This window comes from Eumetopias jubatus, unplaced genomic scaffold (genome assembly GCF_037043125.1).
Source record: "Eumetopias jubatus isolate StellerSeaLion01/CBP00866 unplaced genomic scaffold, mEumJub1_p1.0 scaffold_4, whole genome shotgun sequence".
Classification (NCBI taxonomy): Eukaryota; Metazoa; Chordata; class Mammalia; order Carnivora; family Otariidae; genus Eumetopias; species Eumetopias jubatus.
This window is the reverse complement of record NW_028274810.1, coordinates 157,287,330-157,300,082: the sequence shown is the minus strand read 5'-3', so window position 1 is coordinate 157,300,082 and position 12,753 is coordinate 157,287,330. Positions and strand designations below refer to the sequence as shown.

General features: G+C 37.3%; 1 protein-coding gene and 1 non-coding gene across 2 annotated transcripts in view; both read left to right on the top strand.

Annotated features, from left to right (window-relative positions):
• Positions 1-12,753, top strand: part of RALYL (RALY RNA binding protein like) — a 325,277-nt gene that overhangs the window by 91,181 nt on the left and 221,343 nt on the right. The gene's annotated exons all lie outside the window — the stretch shown is intronic.
• TRNAV-AAC (transfer RNA valine (anticodon AAC)) lies at positions 6,732-6,804 on the top strand. The gene has a single exon. It is a non-coding gene; the product is annotated as a tRNA-Val (tRNA).

Here is a 12,753-nt window from a genome sequence, read left to right as displayed (position 1 = left end):
CTTTAAAAATATCAATTTTAGCACAGTGAACTTAGTTGGAAACAGAGCAGAAACATAAAAGATATACTTTAAAAATATATATCTCTGAACTTCTTTTTTTAGAATAAGATATTTATTTATTTTTATATTATATATATGTCTTTTATAATGTTGTTTTATTTTTTATTTTTATTTTTTCATTATGTTCAGTTAGCCACCATATAGTACATCATTAGTTTTTGATGTAGTGTTCAAAAGAAGTAATTGATTCTAAATGTTATTCCAAAATTTTGGCAGAAAGCTCATGTGATATTTTCTTGACTTTTAATGATATTAATCATGATAACAACAGAATCTATTGAGTACTCATCATTTGCGAGACACTGACTCTTAGGTATCCTGCATGTAGTAACCAACTAAAGCCCCATAAAGTCTCATGAATGAGCTACTATTATTATCCCCATTTTAGATGAGGAAGATGAGACATGGAGAGGTTAAGTAAGTTACGGGAAGTCGTACAGTAACTGGAATAGATAGCAGTTCAAAGTAGATCTTTGGTAACTGGTCTCAGTAAACACAACTGTAGAAGTCTAGGAAATGAATAAAAAAGATGTGTGAGTCACTGACTAATGTGATGCAAAAAAGTTCTAAATTGTTATTTTTTTTAACCATTGAAACTGCATTTTAATGACTAGAGACACCCTCTAGAACAATAACTCCTTAACTGTGGCATGTAAAAGAATTATGGGTTAAAATACTATCAAAAATTAGGTTTCTCACAGGATACCTCAGAAAGACCCTTGAGTTATGCAGAATTAATGAAAAGAGAGAACTGCCAGGTCTGTAAATTATGGAAAGTCGACCCTGGAAGAAAATGTAGGCAATATTTTGAGCCCATTCCTCATTTTCCAGATCAGGAACTGACTACAAAAGAAGAGAAATACTTTGCTCACAGCCACAGAGAGCTCATTGGTAAATGGACCTAGGTCCAAACTTAGATCATCTGCCTTGCAAATTAGATTCCTCTCTCCCCTCTCCCCACGAGAAGGAAGGAAGGGAGGAAGGAAAGAAGGAAGGAAGGAACGAAGGAAGGAAGGAAGGAACGAAGGAAGGAAGGAAGGAACGAAGGAAGGAAGGAAGGAACGAAGGAAGGAAGGGAGGAAGGGAGGAAGGGAGGAAGGAAGGAAGGAACGAAGGAAGGAAGGAACGAAGGAAGGAAGGGAGGAAGGGAGGAAGGGAGGAAGGAAGGAAGGAAGGAAGGGAGGGAGGAAGGGAGGGAGGAAGGGAGGGAGGAAGGGAGGGAGGGAGGGGAAAAAGGAGAGAGAAAAGAAAAAAAGTGAGAAACATGCCTGAGATGTAAAGTGAGATCCACCCTGGAGAAGGCACAGAAGATTTTAGGTTCCCCTGACCCTCCTGAGAGCTTTTAAGAGACCAGGTCACCCTGCACTGAGCAGGAGGCATCAAGCACTCAGAGCTGCCAGGCCCTCGCACCATTCATAACTCCCTTCCGAACCACTTTCCAGACCCACACTGGACTCTCCTTCCTGACAGGTTGTATATTGTTTCTGTCTCTGAGCTCTGGGTCCAGTTCCCATTTATGGCTCTGTCCTTTGGCAAAGCACTAACCATGCTTTTCATACTTTGCCTGACCCAACCCAGGCTATAAGCAAAAAAGAAAGAAAAAAAAAGGCATCATAACAAAAATTAATAATAATAATAATAGTAACGGGTTTCCAAGGCTGCACCGTTAGAGATTCTGAGTGAGTTGGCCTCGATGGGCATAATTACCTGCACTCTCAGGTAGGTTTGTTGCAGGCTAGATGGGGCAGGTTTTGTTCCCAGGCCTCTGCTGGAAGAGAGAACAGTTGCCTTGTTGAGAAACACAGGGAGATTGCTTACGATCTCTCTCAAAGTGAAAAAGGGATCTCCCTTACTAAAAAAGGTGAGAAGAAGCTCATTTACTAGCATTCGACAAACAATCTTCCTTAAAGTGCTAATGCATTTGAGAACAAGTTAGGCAAGATTTTAAAGCCCTGAATATCTTTGCCAATAATTACAGAAGCAGCAAAGTAGAAGTGGTGAGACCATAGTGTAATAATAATATTCCCACTAAGCTAAAGTTTACCATAACTTTCCATGTACCTGTCACTGTGCTAAGTATTTTTCTGTATTATTTAATTTAGCAAATATTATTTTCTCTCTCTTGCAAGGGGAGATTCTGAGACTTAGAGAATTTATGTGATCTGCCCAAACTCACAAAGTAATAGGCAAAGGGAAGATGCAGACCCAGTTGCAGTCTGCCTGGGAGCTTCTGGTCTGTATCAGGGCTTGTCAAAACTGAGTGTGCACACCAGCCACCTGGGGATCTTGTAACATTGCAGATTCTGATTCAGGAGGTCTGGGTAGAGCCTGAGCATATGCATTTCTACAAACCTGTTGGGAGATGCCAATGCTTCTAGTCAAAGCCAACTATATAATTTGCTGGGTCCAGCACAAAATGAAAGCATGGGACCCCTGGTTAATAATTTCTGAACTGCAGAGCATTAAATCAAGTACAGGTTCTTCTGAGCACAGGCCCTGTCCCACTGCACAGGTGGTAGACCCATGGAGCTGGCCTCCACGCTCGGAGGAGCACCGGGGAAATCACTGTGACATGGAAGTCCGTCTTGTTCATGGATCTAGCTAGTGCTCTTCATAAATGCTTGGCAGTAGTGGGAGATCAATAAATATTTTTTATGTATGAGTTTTGTTTTAATTTTAGCTATACATTATAAATACATGATTTCCATGCTTATCTCTCACATGAGATTTTCTCAAGTTTGTGCACCTACTGTGCTTGGCACATACAATTCTCACAGTAAAGGTTCAGTCTTTAGTTGTTGCTGTTGTTGTTAAGAATACTAGCTTTACTGTTAGTGTAAGTATTAATGTGGGTATCAGAATTAATCTTACAAGAACAGAGAAAAAGTTCATCTTTCTATTCTCAAATTTTGTGCTAAAACTATACCAATAAAATCACAAAGGCCACCAGGCAACATGGGTCTTCCATGGCTTGAGGTTGCTTTGCAGAATCTGGAAGACACACAGAGATGGACTCTGGTGCATGAGGAGTGGGCCCTATTCTTGACATCGCCCCATCTTTCCAGGTAGACTTGGACGCTGCCTCTTTGATCTTCCTCAGAAATAGGTTGCTTCGCTCATTCGTAGTGTCGTCTGGAGGTTCTTAGATGCTTAAATCTGGAAGGTACTTCAGATGTCATTTAATTCTACAGACAGCTATAAAATCAGAGTGAGCTAGCTTTAGTAAAAGAGGGAGGACACAGTCAGATTTTTCTTCCCTTTTTTCCATTTTCTTTTTCTGAACACATTTACATATTTTAGATGGTAAAGAGGAGGCTGGGCATGTGATGCACATGGCATTTCCTGACCTGAGTAAAACCACATCTCCCCGATCCCTGTCCTTGAAGAATGACATTATAAATTCCTGTAAGATCAGCCCAGGCAGAAGCAGCAGAAACCACTTATTTCTTTGTGTGCTGCTGGATTTTCAGTCGTCTGAAGATATATTTCAGAAATATTAAATATATATAAGCACATTTCCTTTTAAAGTAGAATCATCTTATACAGTTCCACTGTAAGATACTTTGTAATATTTTGAGGAAATTGTTCTAAGATGGATCATTATTCTTTTCCTATACTCTTTTATCAAACCGAGTTTACTTTACATAATTTAACTAGTCTCAGAGAAAGGTTATGGATTCTTTCTCACCTCTTAGCTCGTATTTCCCAACTGCATCAGCTTTCAACACCCCTTTCCCTGCTATCATGTTAAAAAAAATTTTTTAAGAAAAATAAAAAGAGAAAAGTAAAGGAAAACCAGATAGTGGTTAGTGGTTAGTATGGGCTTTTGTACAAATAGGCAGTCAATGTCAGTGTGAATTTATATACTACCTTCTTCCAGAAAAGAATAATAACTGCTTAAACTCTCAAGAAAAGTTTTGTAGAGTTAAATTAAGTTTTCGTACTCAGCTTAAACAATCTACTACAACTCTAAGTCAATAGGTTCTACAAGAACGTGATTGTAGAACTTTCAAAAAGTATAGGAACCTTATAAAACCAATGTCACTGCTAAAACAGAAGGTTTTTAAATTACTTCAACGTTTGCTGTACTCATTTAGACTGTAGCTGGCAGTAACCCCAAGGACGCAAAGAGAGGGTACACTGGAAAGAGTGGGTTCTAAGTTCCACCCCCCCCAAGGCATGACTATCATAGATACGTGTAATGTATAGATTCCTAAACCCCCGAGTGCTAATTATAGCCATTATTTTCAAGTTTCTTTTCTATTAAATTAATTATCTTCGGTCCCTTGGCAAAAGCTTCTCTAGCCATAGCACTTGCTATTCCTAAAGTTATATCTGCATAATTATTGTTAATAACATCAACACTTTAATTTAAATGTTTGAGTTTAAACCTTACATGCATAGAATTAATCAGGAGAAGCCACGGTGAGTTAATATTATTGCATCAATAATAGAATTTGGAGAGAACAATTCATGGTAAAGGTAGTAGTGCGTGAAAACTGGAGCTTTCCCGCTTTCAGAATGAGAGGAAGGATGTGTTTGATGCCACAAAGCAGAGAGAACAGTAGGTGGTAATCACCTAGAGAGAAGCAAGGGAAAGCTTATTTCAAGTTATATTTCAGGATGAAGGACTTGTTCAAAATTTATTCCAGGAGGAATAGAGAAATGTTTGCTTTATTGGTAATGTCAAATAAATCCCAAGAATGACTTTCCTTGAGCCCAGAATTCAGTCTCAGACATGAAAATTCATTATTTATTGGGCCAGGCTATGTTCCAGGCTTTGAAAATTTTAGAACCTAATCGGGGCCAATTAGCTGAGCTGGTTTTTTACAGAGTGTGTCATCGTTTCCTAGAAAAATTGGCAGCAACAAATGTGGGGAGAAGAAGAGTGTCCTTAGAGTTAATGTGTCCAGGGGTCGGGTCATATGCTCAACAGAGTCTCATGTACATTAGTATAATTTTTCTAGAGAAATCCCTTTTAAAGGCCATAAAATAAATCCCTGTGTAATTTCCTTACTGTCCCGTGGGAAAGATCAAAACACCAATGTGGTATATAGACTCTCCCAACATAAAGTCCTGTGGGTCATGAAAAGTCCATGTACAAATAATGGGGAAAAAAAGGAAGCAGAAACACTTTTTAGTTTGAAAAGTAGACATCCACGGGGTGCCTGGGTGGCTCAATCGGTTGAGCCTCTAACTCTTGGTTTTGGCTCAGGCCATGATCTCATGGGTCATGAGAATCAAGCCCTGTCTTGGGCTCTGCCCTCAGCGGGGTGTCTGCTTGAAGATCCTCTCCCTCTGCCCCTCCCCTCACTCATGCTCTCTCTCTCTAAAATAAAGAAATAAGTCATTTTTTTAAAAAAGTAGTCGTCCATATTTCAAGTCATAAGATTTGAGGTATATATCCCAAGATGTTGCCTGTGTGGAAAAAACTCTCAGTAAATTTATTAGTGTAAGATCTAAGTCATGAAAAATAAAAATTAGCTAGACACTTCTTTTCAGCTTTCTGATGTAGTCATGTAAAATTTCAAGTGTATATCTCCTTTTAAGGTATAGTACACATCACATATGCTTAAAAATTTGAGATACTTAGGGCTAACTAAAAGTCAATTTCAATATGCAGTTTTCACAAACAAATGATAATAGTGATAGCTCTAACAGAAATGTAAGTGTGGCTTTGAAGAAAGAACTTGCTCTTCATTTTATTCTGTCATCAAATATTAGTTCAGTTCCACTCCTCGGCTATGACATGAAGTTAGATTTGTTCTTTTATTTACTGGTTAAACCCTCAATGGTAACATGTTGTTCATTAGGTAAAGGATTAATGCGCCAAATTATAATATTATTCTAAAAGCATGAAACACTATTTTGAGCTAGTTCACCTGAAATAGTAATTACTACCTATATTCAATTTTAAAAGGCATTCCTTGTGTATGGGAAGTTTGGTGGTGAGGATAGGTGTTTCTGTGAAATTAATAAATCCCTAAATTAGTATTATTTTTTATCTTGGTGGAGAATTCAATAAACTCTTTATGTAAATTGTTACTATGCATTATTTGAGTTTGTGGACCAGGTCCTCACACTTCAAGCATTCTCATCCCTTGCAGTTCTTGATATTCTAAATTAGTATTTTGAAAAAGACTTCACCTCTTAGGTCTCTCTGTCACCCAGGGGTAAGTCACCAATAGTAAGCAGAATTCGACTATACTCTCTTAATATTGAGATCATTACTGACATTGATAGTTCTTTTAGACAAGTATAGGGAGAGAATCCTCAGTTTGAATGCATTACGGAGAGAGTGTGAAGTGGAGAACATGGAATCAAAAGATTACAAACAGCTCTTTGAAGGATTTTCGTCATTCATTTAAGTTAGAGAACACGTGAGGGCAGAAAATAACTTAATGTTGAACGTACCGACGGAGAGCGGCATGCGGGAATTCCAGAATGTGCCACCTGGCAGCTGAGTCCACGTGCCTACATTGTGCTAATTCTGCCTTGTCAGTACAATTCAGAACATCTTGAAGAGCATAGAGAATTAACTCCCGTTCTCGACTGCTGTTGTAGTATTAGTTTTGGCCACACGATGGAGACCTTTCTTCACTTTTCCTCATTCTGATGTTTCAAGAAAATTCATCCAAGTAAATATTAGATGTATTAAAAACATTTAGAGGGTTTCCGTAGTGTAGCGGTTATCACGTTCGCCTAACACGCGAAAGGTCCCCGGTTCGAGACCGGGCGGAAACAACCCTTCCCCTAGAATTTAAAAATAAATAAATTAAATAAATAAATAAATAAATAAATAAATAAATAAAAACATTTAAACTGCTAGAATAGTCCTCTGAAAAGTTTAGGTTCCATTTGATAAGGAAAATGAAAATCAGTGAGTATCCATAACCAGCCACAAATTATTTCAGATGAAATCTGAGATTATTGAAAAATATTAATTCAGGAATAATGATTTTAATAATTCCTTAAAAAGACCCTGAAAAGGCATAAATATATAACTTCATGAGAACATAATATTGTTTAATAATGACTGATTTAATACAAACTTTGAAAGACTGAATCAAGTTTTGAATGTATTTAAAATAGGAGAATGATTGTACACAAACATATTACTAAGTTATTATATGTATGTTTCTGCCAAGTTTTAATATATAGGACCAGAGATTATCAGCCTTTGACCTTAGATCAATGATGTTTTAGAATAAAATAATATTATAGTTGCTGGTATTGGTGAACACCTTACAGTTTTCTATGGTTTCACAGGCTTTATTTTATGCGATGCTGAAGGACCATTCAAATCCCTATTCCAGGGAAAATTTAAACACCTGACAGATTCTGGACAAAGTAGAAATTGGCACCATTACCTCTTTTCACCTTATGTATTTACACTACCGTGGTATACCCTTGTTCTTTAACAATGCATCTTCAATTTGATACCCTAAGTATGTTACAGTGCTTTTAAATTATTGCAGCAATAGAAGGATGAGTTCTGTCACTTCCAGACTGGGTTGAATGATGTAAAAAGGGCTCTGAAATCTTAAAATTTTGTATTCCTCTCTTCAGTTCGAAGATCCCATTTTTTTTTTCTCGCTAGATGGTACAATTCTTTTGGAATAGTCCTTCTCCTAGACTGTGATACTTTTTCAGTTCTCTGTTCAGAATTCGGATCGCTGATATTCCTCTCATAAGTGAGCTCTTTGTGCTAAGGCATTGATTCCAGGAAGCCTCCTCAGTGGTCATGCATTCATTCCTAACCTGTCACCTAAGGTCCTTTCCCCTAACAAGGAAAAAAAAAAAAAAGCCTTGTTGAATTCACCGACTGGCCAGATTGACAACTTAATGGACAATTTTTAATTTTTCCTCACAGTCTTTCATTGATACACATAACATTTCTTTCTTCCTGAAATACTGTGTTCTCCTAGGTTTCCTGCTACACTTTCCCTCTTTTTCTCAGTTCCTTTTCCCTGTCTCCTTCACTTCTGACTTCGTATTCTGATAATTACCAGTTTTATTTCTCTAGTTCAGACCTCTTCTCTAAGCTCAAATATTACAGCTAGAATTGAATCATGGCACAGTCATCCATCCTCTCATTTGTTCGAGTCAGAAACCTGACTCCCCATTCTCTTGAAAACCCACACCCTCTCCAATCCATTAACATACCTTGTCAATCCTGTTTCAAATGAGACAACCACTCAATCACCATCTTTCTGTCTCCATTGCCAACAGTTGATCCACTCTGTCATTCCCCAGTTCAGACTGTGCGATTAGCCTTCTAATTGGTGTCATGTCTTTCTTTCTTCCCCATCTTTTAATCTGTTCCCTAGAACCTCAAAGTCATCCTACAAAAATACAAGTAAACATGATGTCCTTCAATGTAAAACCCTATAATGACTGTTGGATACAGAATAAAATTTTAACTACTAACCTATTCATATGGTCTAATTGGTACTTCCCTCTCCTCCTTTATCTCAAGTCCTCTTCTCATTTTATAGTCACCAGCCTTTATGTGTCTTCTCAGCTCACAAGTAGCACAGGATGTACTAGGATGCAGTTCCCATGGCTCTTTCTCCTCTTTCAAGTTTCAAATTAAGTAATACCTCCTTAGAACAGCCTTCCTGAGTATCCACTGTGATCTCCCCCAGACAGAATTGTTTATTTTCTTTAGTACTTCCTGATTTGTTGGCATTTGTTTGTCTTCATTCCTAAGTTGTAATATAAATGCCTTTGAAGGTAGACTAATGGCTTTTGCTCAGTAAAACATTTAAATCCTACATAGTAGGTAATTATTAATATTCACTAAAAAAGTGAGTAGGTGTCCTTTTTACATATATCAGCCCACATGGCAGTTAAATTCTGAAGAAATCACCATGGAACGTGACAAGCAAGGTTATGAAATGTTATTGACAAATGTGTTGACGTAGACAGCTGCAGATGGGGAGGTTCATTTAGCTAGCGTGTTGCCAAAGAAAACCCCAAGTGAGAAGAAGAGGAGAGAGAGAAGACTAATGGAAAAGACACAGCATTTTGCTTGAGAATACGCAATCTCAGATTGAAAGATAGATGAAGGAAATTTGGCAAAAGTAGAAAGAAAAACAAAAATATTAATGGTGAAAGATCCCAATTCAGTGGAGTAGCCAGTAAGAGAAACATGGAAGATAATTTTCTGAGATCCTGTAACTGGCACATATATATATAACATAATTGCAATTATAAACATCACAATTACCCCAATTCCTGATTGAGTCCGAGAAAAGCAGAACATTTGATTATGCCTAGGACTTCAGCTCAGAATTATAATATATTGGAGGTGACCACAGAGAAAATCTAGATTATTAAAATCAAATCCTCTTAATCCCTTCCCCGGTTTTTCTCTATAGCACATATCACCTTCTAATACTATGTAATATTTATTTTGCTATTATTGTCTGCCATTGCTCTAATGTGTATACTCTCAGAAGGCAGGGATCTCCATCTCTTTTGTTCACCCCTGTTAGACAGTAGATTCTCAATAAATGTTTGTTGAGTGGATAGAAATAAAAATGAACTACAGTATTTTACCTACATATTGGAAAATACTACAGAGAAAATAATTATGAGAGTGGGGGAAAAATACTCCAAAAATGTGCATATACTTGGGCTGAGAAACTATTTCTGGGCATCCATCCTGGGAAAATAAGCAAGCATACAAGGAAGTTCATTGCAACATTTTTATGATATAAAAAATAAGACCTAACAATCCTCAATAATAGCAGAGTTCTTTTTTTTCTAATTGAAGAAAAATCTCTTTAATGAAAGAATTCACCTAAAACATTATGTTCTCCTTGGTATTTAATAGTGTTTAATTTACAAATTTCATTAAATTCTATTTTGTTAACTTTGTCCATCATCATAAATGTGACCTAAGAACTGATATACAATATACCATTGCTGTTTGAAGGGTTTGTAGTCACCGACCTGCTTGGACCTTTAACATCTGAGTATTAGCCAGTCATAAAAATGTTCCCATGCTTTGTTTTTTTGAATACTTCAGATTTTTCATTTTTAGTTACTGAGTTAAAATTTATTCCATGCCAAGTCAAGGGACTGCTAAAGGGGAACAATGAACATTTTCGGGTTTACAAAATACCTTTCATAGATGGTGTGATAGGGAAAGTGATTCCATAAGATGTCTACATACTAGTTTCCAGAACCGGTGAATCAGTTACTGTGAATATATGACAAAGGGTTGCCGATGTAATTTAAGTTAGAGACCCAAAATAGGGAGATTACCCTGGAATATCCTCATGGGTGCCCTCTAATTACCTGAGCTCTTAAAAGTAGAGAACTCTCTGTGGACAGAGGTCGCACAGATACAACAGGAGGGAAGATCAGAGACACCTGAAGTGGGAGAAGGACTCCAGGCACTATTGCCGGTTTGAATACAAAGAATGCAAATGAGGAATGCAGGCGGTTTTAAGCAGCTGAGAGAGGCTCCCAGCTAACAGCAATTCCCAAGTAATGGGAACTCAGCCCTACAACTACAAACAGCAGGATTCTGGTAATAATCTGGGTGAGCCTGGTAGCAGGTTTGCCCCCAGAGTCCTGGGATCAAGCCCCGCATTGGGATTCCTGTTCAGTGGGGAGCCTGCTTCTCCTTCTCCCTCTTCCACTCCCCCTGCTTGCGCTCTCTCATTCTCTCACTCTCTCTGTCAAATAAAAAAATAAAATCTTAAAAAAAAAAAAAAAACGAGGATGGATGAAGCAGAGGAGCGAATCAATGATATAGAAGATAAAATTATGGAAAATAATGAAGCTGAAAAGAAGAGGGAAAGGAAAGTAATGGACCACAAAGGTAGACTTAGAGAACTCAGTGACTTGGTAAAACGTAATAACATTTGTATCACAGGAGTTCCAGAAGATGAAGAGAGAGATAAAAGAGCAGAAGGTTTATTGAATAAACGTATTCTCAATAGCTCAAATGACATTTGATTGCATACTGTTTTAGTTGCTGTAGTTTTATAATATATTTTGAAATGGGGAGCTCAGTTTTTCTTTCTCAAGACTGTTTTGGCTATTTGGGATCCTCTGTGGTTCTAAACGAATTTTAGAATTTTTCTATTTGTGTAAAAAATGGCATTGGGATTTTAATAGGGATTGCATTGCATTTGTAAATTGCTTTGGGCAGTATGAATATTTTGACAATATTAACTCTTCCAATCCATGAACATGGGATGTCTTTCCATTTATTTGTGTGTTCTTTAATTTCTTTTATCAATGTTTTGTAGGTTTCCGGGTATAAGTCTTTATTTCACAAACTTATTCCTATGTATTTTATTCTTTTTGACACTTTATAACTGGGATCGCTTCCTTAATTTCTTTTTTAGATAGTTTCTTGTTAGGTATAGAAATGCAACTGGCAAGAAGACAGACATATAGACCAATGGGACAGAACAGAGAATCTAGACATAAACCCACACATATAAGGTCAATTTATCTTTAACAAGGATTCCAAGAACACACAGTTGGAAAAAAATAGTCAGTCTCTTCAACGAATAGTGTTGGGACAACTAGATATCCATATGCAAAAGAATGACTTTGGATCCTTATCCTTCTCTTACACCATACACAAAATGGAATTCAAAATGGATCAAAGACTTAAACATAAGACCTGGAACTGTAAAGCCCTTAGAGGAAAATATAAGGAGCTTCATGACATTGGCCTGGGTAATGACTTCTTGGCTGTGACACCAATAACACAGGCAAGAATAGCAAAAAAATCAAGTGGGACTACATCAAATTTTAAAGCTTCTGTATAGCAAAGGGAATAATCAACAGAATAAAAAGACAATCTAAAGATTGCAAATCATATACCTGATAAGGGTTAATAAGGAAAATATATAAGGAATTCCTTCAAATCAACAACAACAACAACAACAAAACAGAAAACCTGATCAAAAATGGGCAAAGGACTTAATAAGCAGTTCTCCATAGAAGACATACAAATGACCAATAGGTATATGAATAAGTACTCAAGGGGTGTTTGGGTGACACAGTCAGTTGAGCTTCCAATTCATGGTTTCAGCTCAGGTCATGATCTCAGGGTCGTGAGATCAAGCCCTGCCTCCGGCTCTGGGCTCAGCATGGTCTGCTTGAGACTCTCTCTCCCTCTTCCCCTCCCGCTCCTGCTTGCTCTCTCTTTCTCTCAAATAAATATATAAATCTTTAAAGAAAACGTACTCAATATCACTAATCAGGAAAATGGCAAACTAAAGCCACAGTGAAATATCACCTTACATCTGTTAGAATGGGTGTTATCAAACAAACAAAAGGTAACAAGTGTAGGTGAAAATGTGAAGAAATTGGAACCCTCATACATCATTGGTGGGAATGTAAAATGGTGCAACCATTATGGAAAACATATGGAGGTTCCTTAGAGAATTAAAAATAGAACTACCATCTGATCCAGTAATCCCACTCCTGGGTATTTATCCAAAAGAAATTAAATCCAGATCTCAAAGAGATATTTGAATTCCCATGTTGATTGCAGCACTATTCATATTAGTCAAGATGTGGCAACAACTTAAATATCCATTGATGGATGAATCAATAAAGAAAATTTGGCATACACATGCAATGGACTATTATTCAGCCTTTAAAAAAGGACATTCTGCCATATATAACAACATGGATGAACCCGGATGATATTAT